Below are 16356 nucleotides of genomic sequence, written 5' to 3'. Positions count from 1 at the left end.
GGGAAGCTGAGGCAAGAGAATTGCCTAAGTCCAAGAGCTGGAGGTTGCTGTGAGCTGTGATGCTACAGCACTCTACTGTGGGTGACAAAGTTAGACTCTGTCTCTATTTTTTTTTTTCTTTTGTAGAGACAGAGTCTCACTTTATGGCCCTCAGTAGAGTGCCATGGCATCACACAGCTCACAGCAACCTCCAACTCCTGGGCTTAAGCGATTCTCTTGCCTCAGCCTCCAGCGTAGCTGGGACTACAGGCGCCCGCCACAATGCCTGGCTATTTTTTGGTTGGAGTTTGGCCAGGGCCGGGTTTGAACCCGCCACCCTGGGTATATGGGGCCGGTGCCTTACCGACTGAGCCACAGGTGCCACCCGAGACTCTGTCTCTAAAAAAAAAAGAAAAAGATTACATTCTTGACAACTTCTTCCCTATAGAGGCAATGGATGCATCTGATTATTATAGGTGGATGATACTAGCCAGTTAAGATAATTCAGTTCTTCATGTGATCTCTATACTAAAGGAGACTTTCATCTGGCAGTAATGCTTTTTATTATGAACACCATCTCTCAAATCTCTGATAAGTAGACTCTGTATGCATTGTAACCCTCTCCCCTATACATCTAGACACTCTGTAAAATATAGTCTAAGCAACCAGCTAGGCTCTTCATGTGTTATCTTATGTAAAATATGGATATACTTGAACTACTGCTCTGTGCTCTGCTGTTAACAATAGACTACATAACTCTATTCAGAAAAAGTGTTCCCCATCTACAAAAGATATTGAAGAAATTAAAAGAATCTTATGTTTTATGTAAAATCCTGTGTATCCTGCTCTTAGAAAACTCAAACAATGGTATCAAAAACAAAAACTTGAGAGTGAGTAAATTACTTCTTTAAAAAGTATTTTTCAGGGCGGCACCTGTGGCTCAGTGGGTAGGGCGCCAGCCGCATATACTGAGGGTGGTGGGTTTAAACCCGGCCCTGGCCAAATGGCAACAAAAAAATAGCCAGGGAAGTGCCTGTGGCTCAACAGAATAGGGTTCCAGTCCCATATGCCGGAGGTGGCGGGTTCAAACCCAGCACCGGCTAAAAATTGCAAAAAAAAAAAAAAAAAATAGCCAAGCATTGTGGCGGGTGCCTTTAGTCCCTGCTACTCGGGAGGCTGAGGCAAGAGAATCGCCTAAGCCCAGGAGTTTAAGGTTGCTGTGAGTTGTGTGACACCACAGCACTCTACCAAGGGCGACAGAGTGAGACTCTGCTTCTACAAAAAAAAAAAGTATTTTTCAAGGCCAGTTGCAGGGGCTCACACCTGTAATCCTACCACTCTGGGAGGCTGAGACAGGTGGATCATCGCCTGAGCTCAGGGGATTGAAACCAGCCTGAATAGGAGTAAGACTCCACCTCTAGGCAGCGCCTGTGGCTCAGTGAGTAGGGCGCCGGCCCCATATACCGAGGGTGGCGGGTTCAAACCCAGCCCCGGCCAAACTGCAACAACAACAACAACAAATAGCCAGGTGTTGTGGCGGGCGCCTGTAGTCCCAGCTGCTCGGGAGGCTGAGGCAAGAGAATCGCGTAAGCTCAAGAGTTAGAGGTTGCTGTGAGCCGTGTGACGCCACGGCACTCTACCCGAGGGTGGTACAGTGAGACTCTGTCTCTACAAAAAAAAAAAAAAAAAAAAAAAAAAGACTCCACCTCTAAAAGTAGCTGGGTGTTGTGGTGAGCACCTGTAGTCCCACCTACTTGGGAGGCTGAAGCAAGATGATCTCTTGAGCCGAAGAGTTTGAGGCCGCTGTGAGCTATGATGCCATGGTACTCTACCAAGGGCAACAAAGTGAAACTCTGCCTCAAAAATATAAAATAAGGGTGGTGCCTGTGGCTCAGTGAGTAGGGCACTGGCCCCATATACCAAGGGTGGCAGGTTCAAACTGCCCCCGCCAAACTGCAACAACAAAAAAAAATAGCCAGGTGTTGTGGCGGGCGCCTATAGTCCCAGCTACTTGGGAGGCTGAGGCAAGAGATTGGCTAAGCCCAAGAGCTGGAGGTTGCTGTGAGCTGTGACACTACGGCACTCTACCAAGGGTGACAAAGTTGAGACTCTCTCTCTGAAAAAAATAAAATAAAATAAAATGTATTTTTCTTAAATCATGAATAAGATCCCCCAAACAATTACAGCAACAACAAAAACAAATAAATGGGTCCTGATCAAATTAAAAAGCTTCTGTACAGCAAAGGACAAAATTTTAAAAAGAAATAGACAACCCACAGAATGGTAGAAACTATTCACATGCTATACATCTGATAAAGAACTGATAAGCATAATCTTTCCTTGAGATGCTGTCTCAAAAAAAAAAGAAGAACTCAAGGAAATCAGCATGAAACAACCCCATTAAAATGGGCAAAAGACATGAACAGAAACTTTTTGAAAGAAAATAGTCTCATGGCCAACAAATTCATGAAAAAATGCTCAATGTCTCTAATCATTAGGGAAATGCAAGTCAGAATTACAATGAGATATTACTTAACTCCAGTGAGAATGGCTCTTATTAAAAATTCCCTTAACAGGGCGGCGCCTGTGGCTCAGTCGGTAAGGCACCAGCCTCATATACCAAGGGTGGCGGGTTCAAACCCAGCCCCGGCTGAACATCAACCAAAAAATAGCTGGGCGTTGTAGCAGGCACCTGTAGTCCCAGGTACTCGGGAGGCTGAGGCAAGAGAATCGCTTAAGCCCAGGAGTTGGAGGTTGCTGTGAGCTGTGTGAGGCCACGGCACTCTACCAAGGGCCATAAAGTGAGACTCTGTCTCTACAAAAAAAAAAAAAAATTCCCTTAACAACAGATGCTGGCATAGATGCAGAGAGAACTGAACTCTTATACACTGTGGGTGGGAATGCAAACTAGTGCAACCTCCTTGGAAAATTGTATGTAGATACCTCAAAGACCTACCATTTAAAGTAGACCTATTTTGGTTTTGTTTGGTTTTGTTTTGTTTTTGAGACAGACCCTCAAGCTGTCACCCTGGGTAGAGTGCTGTGGCATCACAACTCACAGCAACCTCCAACTCATGGGCTCAAGGGATTCTCCTGCCTCTGCCTCCCAAGTAGCTGTGATTACAGGCGCCTGCCACAGTGCCCAGCTATTTTTTTGGTTGCAGCCGTCATTGTTGTTTGGCGGGCCTGGGCTGGATTCGAACCCACCAGCTCAGGTGTATGTAGCTGGCACCTTATCCGCTTGAATCACAGGCACCGAGCCTAGACCTACCATTTGATCCAGCAATCCCACTGCTGCGTATATACCCAAAGGAAAAAGGATATTCTATAAAAAGAACACCTGACTGGAATGTTTAGGGCAGCACAGTTCACAATTACAAAGACGTGGAAACAACTCAATTGCCCGTCAATACATGGATTGATTAATAAAATGTGGTATGTGCATACTCTGGAGTACTATTCAACCATAAAATATGGTGATGTAGTATCTTTTGTGACAACCTGGATGGAACTGGACACCATTCTTCTAAGTGCAACATCACAAGAATGGAGTAACAAACACATGTACTCAATACCAAATTGGAACTAAGTGATCAACACTTAAGTGCACATATGGAAGTAAATCTCAATGAAAATCAAGCTGGGGGGCCAGAAGTGGTGGCTCATGCCTATAATCCTAGCACTCTGGGAGGCCGAGGTGGGTGAATTGCTTGAGCTTGGGACCAGTTTGAGCAAGAGTGAGACCCCATCTCTACTAAAAATAGAAAAACTAGGGGCGGCACCTGTGGCTCAGTGAGCAGGGCGCCGGCCCCATATACCGAGGGTGGCAGGTTCAAACCCAGCCCCGGCCAAATTGCAACAAAAAAATAGCCGGGCGTTGTGGCAGGCGCCTGTAGTCCCAGCTGCTCCGGAGGCTGAGGCAAGAGAATCGCGTAAGCCCAAGAGTTAGAGGTTGCTGTGAGCTGTGTGATGCCACGGCACTCTACCGAGGGAGGTACAGTGACACTCTGTCTCTACAAAAAAAAAAAAAAAAATAGAAAAACTAGCCAGGCATAGTGGTTCACATCTATAGTCCCATCTACTCAGGAAACTGAGACAAAAGGATTATTCAAACCCAAGAATTTGAGGTTGCTGTGAGATACGATGACATCATGGCACTATACCCAGGGTAACAGAGTGAGACTGTCTCTCAAAAAAAAAAAAAAAAGAAAAGAAAAGAAAGAAAGAAAAAGAAAGGAAAAGAAAATCAAGCTGGGGAGAGTGGGAGAGGGCATGAGTAAATTCATACCTATCAGGTGCACTGCACCCTATTTGGGTGAAGGGCACACATAACTTTTACCCAATCTGCACAAAAACAAAGTATGTAAACAAAACATGTGTAACCCCTAATATTCTGAAATCAAAAAACTGAAAATGGGCGGCACCTGTGGCTCAAAGGAGTAGGGCACCGGCCCCATATACCAGAGGTGACGGGTTCAAACACGGCCCTGGCCAAAAACTGCAAAAAAAATAAATAAAAAATAGAAGTAAATATCAGGCTTCCACTGATATAATTCAGACAGAAGTATGCATGGGAAAATATAGTAAAAATAAAATTAAAAAAAATAAAAAATAAAAAGTTTTTTTGTCAGCGGTGCCTGTGGCTCAAAGGAGTAGGGCGCCAGCCCCATGTGCCGGAGGTGGTGGGTTCCAGCCTGGCCCCGCCAAAAACTGCAAAAAAATAAAAAATAAAAAAAGTTTTTTTCCTGTGATTTTACTGTGTGTTTCTCTTAAATAAGAAATTATACTGATAGGTTTCAAAATGTATCAATTATCAATACATACATAACTTTTTTTTTGAGACAGAATCTTACTCTGTTGCCCTCAGTAGAGTGCCTTGGTGTCATAGCTCACAGCAACCTCAAACTCTTGGGCTCAAGGGATTCTCTTGCCTTAGCCTCCACAGTAGCTGGGACTACAGGCACATACCACCATGTCCAGCTAATATTTGTATTTTTTTTTGAGACACAGTCTCACTTTATCATCCTTTGTAAAATCCCACAGCATCACAGCTTATAGCAACCTCAAACTTTTGGGCTCAAGTGATCCTCTTGCCTCAATTTTTCATTTTTAGTACAAATGGGGTCTTACTTCTGCTCAGGCTAGTCTCAAACTCGTGAGCTCAAGCTATCCACCCACCTCGGCCTCTCAGAGTGCTAGGATTACAGGTGTGAGCTACCACCCCCAGCCATAATATTTCTATTTTTAGTAGAGACAGGATCTTGCTCTTGCTCAGGCTAGTCTCAAACTCCTGAGCTCAGGTGATCCACCTGTCTAGGCCTCCCAGAATGCTGGGATTCCAAGTGTGAGCCACTGTGCCCAGCCAATATATATATAACTTTTTAGAAATGTTTCTAATTCATACTGTACTGAAAGAGAAGAATAACGAAAATATACAGAACATTTGACAATCTTGATATGTCTATTTTTTCTTTTTTTAATTATTTATTTATTGAGACAGAGCCTCAAGCTGTTGCCCTGGGTACAGTGCTGTGGTATTCCAGCTCACAGCAACCTCAAACTCCTGGGCTCAAGCTATTCTCCTGCCTCTGCTTCCCAAGCAACTGGGACTACAGGCACCTGCCACAACACCCAGCTAGATATGTCTATTTTTTCTCACATTCTACATGCAGCCGGGGTTCTTCAAAATATATTCCAAATCTAACAGGATTACATTATCTTGTTCTAAGCTACCATCGTCTCTCACCTGGATTATTACCACAGTGCAGTGGTTCTCAACCTTCCTAATGCCGCAATGTATTTTCATTATTAAAAAGGGGTCGCGACCCACAGGTTGAGAACCACTGCCATAGTGCATAACTGGTCTATTTCCTGCTTCCACACTTGCCCACTGTAGTCTGTTATCAACACAGCAGCCCGAATAACTCAATTAAAATCGAAGTCAAATCATGTCATTTGTCTGTTCAAAAACCTGCAAAGACTTCCCATCATAGTCACATAAAAAGCCAAAAACTTTATCACGGCCCCTTTGTAGCTATAAAAGATATTCTCCTGTCTCTCTTTCTTTTCTTTCTTTTTTTTTTTTTTTTTTTTGTAGAGACAGAGTCTCACTTAATTGTCTTCGGTAGAGTGCCGTTGTGTCACACAGCTCACAGCAACCTTGAACTCCTGGGCTTGGGCGATTCTCTTGCCTCAGCCTCCCAAGTAGCTGGGACTATAGGTGCCCACCAGAATGCCCAGCTATTTGTTGTTGTTGTTGCAGTTTGGTCGGGGCTGGGTTTGAACCCACCACCCTCGGTATATAGGGCCGGCACCCTACCCACTGAGCCACAGGTGCCGCCCATTTTTTTTTTTTTTTTGAGACAGTCTCAAGCTGTCACCCTGGGTAGAGTGCTGTAAAGTCATAGCTCATACTCTTGGGCATAGCGATTCTCTTGCCTCAGCCTCCCAAGTAGCTGTGACTACAGGTGTCCACCAGAATGCTTGGCTATTTTTTGATTGTAGCTGTTACTGTTGTTTGGCAGGCCCAGGCTGCATTTGAACCTACCAGCTCCAGTGCATGTGGCTGGCGCTCTAGCTGCTAAGCTACAGGCGCCGAGCCCCTCCTTTCTCTCTTATTATTCCCCCTCCTTTCCCCTTTCTGCCACTCTACTCAGGCTGCTTTAATCTGTTCTCATAACAAACCCCCACTCATTCAAACTCAGGGGCTTGGCATGTGCTTATTCATTCTCCGCATGACACTCTTCCACCAGATTTCTCTATAACTGATGCCCTCATCTCCTTCAGCCCTTTGCTCAAGTGTCATTTCTCATCCAGGCCTTTCCAGATCATTCTAGTTAACATTATAACCTTTCCCACTCACAACTTCTTATTCTCCTTCATTGTTTTTTTCCTCCATATCATTTAACATCATCTAATATAATGTGTTTTACTTATTTTCTTTATAGTCCATCTCCCCTCACTAGAACATAAACTCCACAATTTTTTTGTTCTTTAGTCACTGCTATATTCATACAACCTAGAACATTACCTTGCTCAATAAATATTTGTTAAATGGGGCGGCACCTGTGGCTCAAAGGAGTAGGGCGCTGGTCCATATACCAGAGGTGGTGGGTTCAAACCTGGCCTCGGCCAAAAACTACAAAAAAAAAAAATTGCTAAATGAATGAGTGAGGCACATAAGATGATGCTTCCAGCTGAAAGCATTCTTTCCATATATATTATATATGCTAATGTGCTAAATAATTCACTATGTGTTAATATGGAGATGACTTTCTCTGAGTTCTTCTTTCAAATCTCTACCACTAGACATTATTCTTGGGCATATTACCGAAAATCGTCCAAAGTTTTCAATAATACCATACATGGCAGCTTGATTGCTTACAGGCATTGACCATGTAGAGTATTTAACAACCATGAACTACAGAGTACAGTTCACACATGCTTGTTTCTGATGCCAATCCAAGATCCTAATAACCCCCATGAATGTAGAACAAAGTGGCCCTGTATTTTACCTCCCTATATCAATAAAAAATTAAATAAAATGCATAATTGCAGCTTTACAAATGTATCTTCCAGGGGAATCTGGGCCAGTGATTTCCTTGTCATCCCTAAGTGTATACACCCAGAGAACCTGTTTTCTTTTGCCTTTGGATTCCAGAGCAAAGATGAGGACTGACAGCTGAATTCCTGACTATGGTGTGCAGTTCTATCACTCACCAATCTTTTCCATTTTTCACTGAAAAACTCGGTATGCACATAATGACTACCTATGTGTATGCAGGATAGATGATTTTAATTTGAACACAAAATGCTTAAATGAACATTTAGGAACATGTATTTCAAATTGAGCACATGGTTCACAAAGAAGAGTCAGACTCATGTAGAGTTGAATATATTCCTCGTTCTCCCACACAAACTTAAGTAAGGTAGCTATAAACAAACCACCACTTTTTAGAGGAAAGGGGAAAGACCAGAGCAAACTTTTTCAGGAGAGGGAAGTTAGCAACTCATTGCTATGTTCAAGTAACAGTATGCTCATTTACTATTTAGCTAGTATAATTACTAAAGTACATGCACAGAAAGCATCATACATGCTACTGCAGAATTTATTAGTCACAAAACTAAAGCAGTAACATCTGAAAAACAAGCACTGGATCTTATTGAAACCAAAGACAAAGTAAGTCCAAGGGAGTTTAAAATTAAATTCGAAAGCTAATGGCAAAAACATTTTTTTTTTGCTATCTTTTAAAGGTGTTGCAGTTCATTTATTTTTACTTGTTTCTGTGTTCTGAAAAATGAAAATTAGCAGATGCTACATCTATTTTAAAGCATCCATTCAGTATGTAAGGCTATAATTATGGCAAACCCTTTTTGTATTAAAAATCAGAATAAATGGTGAATGTTACTTAACAAAAGCACTTCAACATGAGTGGATTTTTCAGTGGGATACTTAATGAAAGAAAGAAGATAATTGTTATTATTATTATTATGTAGTACTTTGTATAATAATGGTAAACCCACAAAACGTTCCCTCCTATTCCTTTGCAGAAGGTTCTTTTTTTATTTTCTTTTGTAGAGACAGAGTCTCACTTTATGGCCCTCGGTAGAGTGCCATGGCATCACACAGCTCACAGCAACCTCCAACTCCTGGGCTTAAGCGATTCTCTTGCCTCAGCCTCCCGAGTAGCTGGGACTACAGGCGCCCGCCACAACGCCCAGCTATTTTTTGGTTGCAGTTCAGCTGGAGCCGGGTTTGAACCCACCACCCTCCGTATATGGGGCCGGCGCCTTACCGACTGAGCCACAGGCGCCGCCCTTGCAGAAGGTTCTTTTTTTTTGCAGTTTTTTTGGCCGGAGCTGGATTTGAACTCCCCACCTCCGGTATATGGGGAAGGCACCCTACTCCTTTGAGCCACGGGTGCTGCCCATTGCAGAAGGTTCTTAACAAACAAAGAGCTCATATATTCTTAAGAAAATCTCACATTTGCTGAATATGCCTAAATATACAGCTGGTAATGCTTCGCCAACCTTGTGAAAGTACTTGATTTATCTGACTATCTAAATGAATATGTGCAATGGACAGGATTCAGTCCAGAAAACGAAATAGTCACATTAATGAGGGGTGTAGCTTTCTTATGTATTTTTTCCAATAAACATAGAATATTTGATATCACAATGAAAAATATTATGCAACTGAAAAATATTTTTTGTATTAAAAATATATATTTTTTTTTTGCAGTGTTTTGGCGGGGGCCGGGCCTGAACCCACCACCTCCAGCATATGGGGCTGGCGCCCTACTCCTTGAGCCACAGGTGTCACCCCAGTATTAGAAATATTTCTTTGAATTTAATAGAAATAGAATTGTTTGAAAACCATGTCTGTAACATGACTTCAGGGATAGATATTATATTATGAAACCTGAACAAAATGCTCAGGGAATAGAATGTCTTGATCAAATAGATTTTCTGATTAAATACAGGCTAAGCTAAATTCATTTTTTTCACATTTTTAAAGAAAAATGCTCTAAATAATATTGTTTTTCTTTGTTAAATTAACATGTGCACCAAAATTTAAGTTTCTTAATGTTTGAGCATGATACATTTTTGGATTATCATGTTGAACAATAATCACTCTTCACTAGTCTAAATAGAGAAGGTAAAAGAATCTGTATTGTTTATTTGCTTGTGTTGTCAACAAATAGGAAAAAAATCTCTAACATCAGGTTTATTGTGATGTTTCACTTTCTATTCCAAGTAGAAGACAGTAAAATACTCTAATTAATTGAAAGCTGTAGTTAAGTGGATAATTAGACTGTAGGATTTCCTGTATATAAAGAAAATGAATTTATAGAAGGGAATTAGAATAGTTCCTAGTTAGCCATCTTTTATCTTTTTTTCTAACTCTCTAAATTCAGCTGTGAGTTTTTGCACACAGCTAAGACTGAAGGTATTTGCCCCCAGCCCTGCAGCTCTCAGTGTTGGTGCAGGTCAGGCTACATGCTGAGTGCTAAACAATTCACCAGCTGTGTATCAGAGTGAGCACAGGGGGATCTGCCACAGCAAACTGTTCCTATTCATCACATGGGAAAGGTGAAGGACCAAAAAGAAAAGAAAAAAAGGAAAAGGAAGAAAGAAAAGAAGAGGAAAGAATGTTTTGTGTTTTTTTTCTGGACTCTACTCTTTAGGAAGGACCCCAATTATATCCCTTCTCTCTGTCTAAGCTTAAATAATGGAACCCAGGAAGCTAGCAACCCTAATGAGAAAAAAGAAAAAGGTTGGGGGACAGAGGGGAGGAGTGAAGGAGAGGCCTCTTGTCCAATGTAGTGGAAAGAGAAAAGAAGCAAAGACAATAGCTATAAACGGATGAGAACGTGTGAAGCGTGTTGTTCATGAAAAGCCTTACAATGTCTCTGTGAAGATTTGTGAATTGATTTAACAAATATAGAAATGCATATTTTATTGTCTTGGAATAAAATACAAGGAATTAGAAAAGGAAAAACTTATACAATTATTTGCCCAATTCCATGTTTTTGGTGCATTTATTTTTTACCTCCCATTTATTGAAGGATAGGTAATTCAAAATGGTAGCAAAATTCTCATTCTGAAGTGAAACTTCTTAGCAAGGTTTTCTAACTTCTGAAATGCTCTAGGTATGTTTCAACAATTAAAAAATAAAAATAACCCATTGCCACCTTCCTTTCCTTAAATTAGCTTGATAGGCAATATAATGTGGCTCAAGAAACCAGTTCTCTAGTCTTGCTCTGCCAGTTCCTAGTATTGTGGGGCAAATAGCAAACCTCTCTGGAGCTAAGTTTCATTTTTCATAAAATGACAACATTGGACTGGATCATCTTCAGGGTTCTTATTCCACTGTAAAATTTTGTACCATTTTAGAATTATTATTCCTGTTTTTAAGTTAAGACTACATGACATAGAACAAAAGAGGAAACTGAAAGAAAATGAGTTGTAAAACCAAAGTCAATGTAGGACAGGAAAAAAATGTAGGGTTGAATTATCCAAATGTACACAAATTAAGAGATATAAATTCTGAAACTTCCTTCACTTTGTAGTTCATTATTTTGTAATGCAATTAATATTCTTCTGAATGTCTCCATTTAGAGGAAGATTAGTTTAAAATTTAAACTCTTTTACTATAAGTACAAGTTGGATCTATCATGTGTAGAACACAAATGTCCTAATGCTATAATTGGGTAAATGAGGTGAAAGCTATGTTGACTAGTATGATGTAAGCACTCCAATTTGTACAAATAATCAACACACTGAAAATGGCATAAATGTATTTATGATCTATGTACAAAAGACTTAATAAAAAAAGAGAAAAAAAACTCTTTTACTAAATTATCATTTCTTTTTAGATTCAGCTCCAAGATGGCGGAAGAGATAGCTCCTCACCATTTTCTCTCAGTATGATTGGGATCAGTGGACTCCAGCCACCTCTTACTGGATTGTCCAGGCCAGAAATATCACTACAAGGGTACCGATAGACAGCAAGGGAATACGGGAGCCAAGGAGGCCATTCCAACACCCAAGCACAGAGATAAGGAAAATTAAGGAGGAGGAAGCAAAAGAAGAAAGCAGGGAAAAGAAGTGAAGAAGAAGAAAACACACATGAAGAGAAACTAACAAAAAATTCTGGCACCGTGAAAAACCAGAACAGTTCAACCCCCACAAGGGATCATGAGGCACATAACACCAAAGATACCACCTATAAAGAAATTGTGGAGGGCAGTGCCTGTGGCTCAAAGGAGTAGGGCGCCAGCCCCATATACCAGAGGTGGTGGGTTCAAAACCTGGCCCCAGCCAAAAACTGCAAAAAAAAAGAAAAAGAAAAGAAATTATGGAAATGACAGAAGAGGAATTTGGAGTATGGGTGGAAAACACAATGAAGGGAATTGAAGGGAACATAGAAAACCACCAAAAGACAATCCAAAAAAATGACCCAAGAAATAAATGAATGACATGATGAAATTAGAAAGGATATATTGGAGCTAAAGGAATTAAAGAAGTCATTCAAGGAACTTAAGGATGTAGTAGAAAGTCTAAACAACAGATTAAACCATGGAGAAGAAAGAAACTCAGAGCTAGAAGACAAGGCTCTTCAGCTAACTCAGTGGTTTAAGAGGCAGAAAAGAAGAGTGTGAAAGCAGAACAATCTCTTAGAGAATTATGGGTCTTCATGAAGCATACAAATATATGAATTAGCCTGTGGCTCAAGGAGTAGGGCTCCGGTCCCATATGCCGGAGGTGGCGGGTTCAAACCCAGCCCCGGCCAAAAACCACAAAAAAAAAAAAAAGATATTCCTATGAAGAGAAAGAGAGTAACCCAAAGGTGTGGAAACCCTACTGGAGAATATCATAACTAAAAATTTCCCAAGCATCACTAAAAATTCAGACACACTCCTTTTAGATGGATATCAAACCCCAGTTGGTCTCAATACAACCAGAGCATCTCCTAGACACATTGTAATGAACCTGGCCAAGGTCAAAATAAAAGAGAAAATTCTGTAAGCAGCCAGGAGTAAGCACCAATTGACACATGGAGCAGATCCATCAGGGTGAAGTGGAATTTTCAACTGAAAGTTTTCAAGCCAGAAGAGGGTAGACATCTATGTTTAACCTTCTTAAACAAAACAACAAAAAAAATTCAGCTCAGGATTCTGTATCCTGCTAAACTAAGTTTTATATCTGACAGAGAAATAGAACCTTTTACTGACATGCAAACATTGAGGATATTCGCTGAACAAGAACCAGTAAAACAATGAAAGTAAAGAAAGTCAAGGGTGGCACCTATGGCTCAGTGAGTAGGGTGCTGGCCCCATATACCAAGGGTGGTGGGTTCAAACCCAGCCCCAGCCAAACTGCAACAAAAAAATAGCTCGACGTTGTGGCGGGTGCCTGCAGTCCCAGCTACTCGGGAGGCTGAGACAAGAGAATCACCTAAGCCCAAGAGCTGGAGATTGCTGTGAACTGTGACGCCACAGTACTCTACTGAGGGTAAAAAAGTGAGACTCTGTCTCTACAAAAAATAAATAAATAAAAGTCAAATATTGTCACTGTGTGCTGTTCAAAAGAACATTACAACAATAAGACATTTCAGATTTATTTGTTTATTTATTTTTGAGACAGTTTCAATCTGCAACCTGGGCAGAGTGCTATGGTGTCATAGCTCAAAACTACCTCAAGTTCTTAGGCTCAAGTAATCCTCCTGCCTCAGCCTCCCAAGTAGCTGGTACTATAGGCACCTGCCATGACACCCAGGTATTTTCTATTTTTAGTAGAGATGGGGGTCTCATTTTTCACTCAGTCTGGTCTCAAACTCCTGAGCACAGGCAATACACCTCCTTTGGCCTCCCAGAGTGCTGGGATTACAGATATGAGTTACCACACCTGGCCTAAGGACATTTCAATTCTAAATATTTATGCACCCAACTTAAATGCTCCCAGATTTGTAAAACAAACCCTAACTGGCATGCACAATATGATATCCTACAACACCATAATAGCTAGCAACTTCAACCCCACTCTGATAAAAGTGGACAGATTCTCAGTCTAAATAGAAACTAAACACAGAAACAAAGGACTTAAATGCCACCCCAGAACAACTGAGTTTAACAGACATATACAGAACATACCACCCCAATGATAATGAGTATACATTCTTTTTTTTTTTTTTTTTTTCAGACAGAGTATCACTCCGTCACCCTGGGGTTGAGTGCTGTGGTGTCATAGCTCACAGAAACCTCAAACTTCTGGGCTCAAGTGATCCTCTTATCTCAACCTCTCAAGTAGCTGGGATACAGGTGCCCAGATAATGCCTGGCTAATTTTTCAATTTTTAGTAGAGACAGGGTCCTGCTCTTGCTCAGGCTGGTCTTGAACTCCTGAGCTCAAGCAATTGGCCCACCTCAGCCTCCCAGAGTGCTAAGATTACAAGCATGAGCCACCATGTCAAGCTGAGTATACATTCTTCTTGTCAGCTCATGGATCACACTACAAAATTGATCATATCCTAGGACACAAATCAAACTTCAACAAAATTAGAATTGAAATTATACTTTGTACCTTTTCAGACCACAGGGAATAAAGGTAGAACTCAACCCCAACAAAAACCTTCATCCTCATACAAAGTCATGGAAATTAAACAAACTTTTGCTGAACAACAGCTGGGTCAAAGAGAAAGTAAAGAAAGAAATCTTTACATTCCTCAAAAATAACAACAATGAAATCACTAGCTACCAAAACCTGTGGGATACTGTAAAAGTAATCCTAAGAGAGAAATTTATTACATTGGATGCCCATCTCCAAAAAACAGAAAAAGCACAGGTAAACAACATAATGAATCATCTCAAGGAAATGGAAAAGGAAGAGTAATACAATCCCAAACTTAGCAAAAGAAAAGAAATAACTGAAATTAAATCAGAAATGAAAAAAAATTAAAACAAAAGAATCATTAACAAAATTAACAAAACAGGGCAGGACCTGTGGCTCAGTGAGTAGGGCTCTGGCCCCATATACCAAGGGTGGCGAGTTCAAACCCAGCCCCAATCAAACTGCAACAAAAAAATAGCCGGACATTGTGGCGGGCGCCTATAGTCCCAGCTACTCAGGAGGCTGAGGCAGGAGAATCGCTTAAGCCCAAGAGCTGGAGGTTGCTGTGAGTTGTGACATCACAGCACTCTACCAAGGGCAATAAAGTGAGAATCTGTCTCTAAAAAAAAAAATAAAAAAAGACAGAAAATTAACAAAACAAAAAGTCGGTTATTCATAAAGATCTCTAATGACCCCAATCACAAACAAAAGGGGGAAATAATAACAGATATCACAGAGATATAAGAGATCGTATTTTATTACAAAAAACCTCTACACCCAGAAATTTGACAATGTGCAGGAAATTGGAAAAGTTTTCAATTAGCAATAATCACGCCTCGGATAAACCTCATACTGCCACTGTGCAAAGCTAATGTGCAGGAAATGGACCAATATCTGGAATCACACAACCTCCCTAGACTTAACCAGGAAGAAATAGATTTCTTGAACAGAACAATATCAAGCACAAAAATCGAAGAAACAATACGAAAGCTCTCAAAAAAATAAAGCCCTGCTCCAGACAGCTTCACACCAGAATTCTATCAAACATTCAAAGAAGGGATTGTACCTATGCTTCAGAAATTATTCCAAAACATTGAGAAGAAAGGAATCCTCCCTAACACTTTCTAAGAAGCAAACACCCACCTAATACCAAAACGATGAAAGAACCCGACAAAAAAAAGAAAACTACAGACCAATGTCACTAATGAATATTGATGCAAAAATACTCAATAAAACACTAGCAAACAGAATAAAGCTCCATACTTAAAAAATTACACATCACAATCAAGTAGGCTATATCCCAGCAAGGCAAGGATGCTTTAACATACACAAATCAATAAAGGTAATTCACTACAAAAATATAAGGGAAAACAAAACTATATGATCCTTTCAATAGATGCAGAAAAAAAGCATTCAACAAAATTTAGCATCCTTTTCTGATAAGGACACTTAAGAAATTAGGCATACATGGGATATTACTTAAAGTGATAGATGTCGTCTATGACAAACCCACAGCCAATATCATACTGAATGGAGTAAAACTGAAAGCATTTAAACTTAAAACTAGAACTAGACAAGGATGTCCACTATTGCCACTAGTATTCACCATAGTGCTGGAAGTTCTAGCCAATGCAATCAGTCAAGAGAAGGATATTAAGGGCATTCAAACGGGGGCAGAGGAGGTCAAACTCTCATTCTTTGCTGATATATATGATCTTATATTTAGAAAACCCCAGAGATTCAACCACAAGACTTCTGCAAGTGATCAAGAAATACAGTAATCTCTCAGGGAATAAAATCAATGTGCACAAATCAGCAGCCTTTATATATGCCAATAATAATGAAGCTGAAGGGCGGCGCCTGTGGCTCAGTTGGTAAGGCGCCGGCCCCATATACCGAGGGTGGCAGGTTCAAACCTGGCCTCGGCTGAACTGCAACCAAAAAATAGCTGGGCGTTGTGGCGGGCGCCTGTAGTCCCGGCTACTCGAGAGGCTGAGGCAAGAGAATCGCTTAAGCCCAGGAGTTGGAGGTTGCTGTGAGCTGTGTGATGCCACGGCACTCTACCGAGGGCCATAAAGTGAGACTCTGTCTCTACAAAAAAAAAAAGAATAATGGAGCTGAAAAGTAAATCAAGGACACAGTATCCTTCACAGTAGCTTCGAAGAAAATAAAATACATCTGACTATATCTAACAAAGGAGGTTAAGGACCTCTGCAGAGGGAATTATGAAACCCTGAGAAAAGAAATAGCAGAGGACATTAACAAA

At 40.8% G+C, this 16356-nt stretch overlaps 1 pseudogene; it reads right to left on the bottom strand.

Annotated features, from left to right (window-relative positions):
• Positions 1-14835: 14835 nt before the first annotated feature.
• LOC128578607 (uncharacterized) lies at positions 14836-14960 on the bottom strand (annotated as a pseudogene).
• Between the last annotated feature and the right edge of the window lie 1396 nt (positions 14961-16356).

This window comes from Nycticebus coucang, chromosome X, assembly GCF_027406575.1.
Source record: "Nycticebus coucang isolate mNycCou1 chromosome X, mNycCou1.pri, whole genome shotgun sequence".
Taxonomy (NCBI): domain Eukaryota; kingdom Metazoa; phylum Chordata; class Mammalia; order Primates; family Lorisidae; genus Nycticebus; species Nycticebus coucang.
Note: the sequence above shows the minus strand (reverse complement) of the source record. Positions and strands in the feature narration are given on the sequence as shown.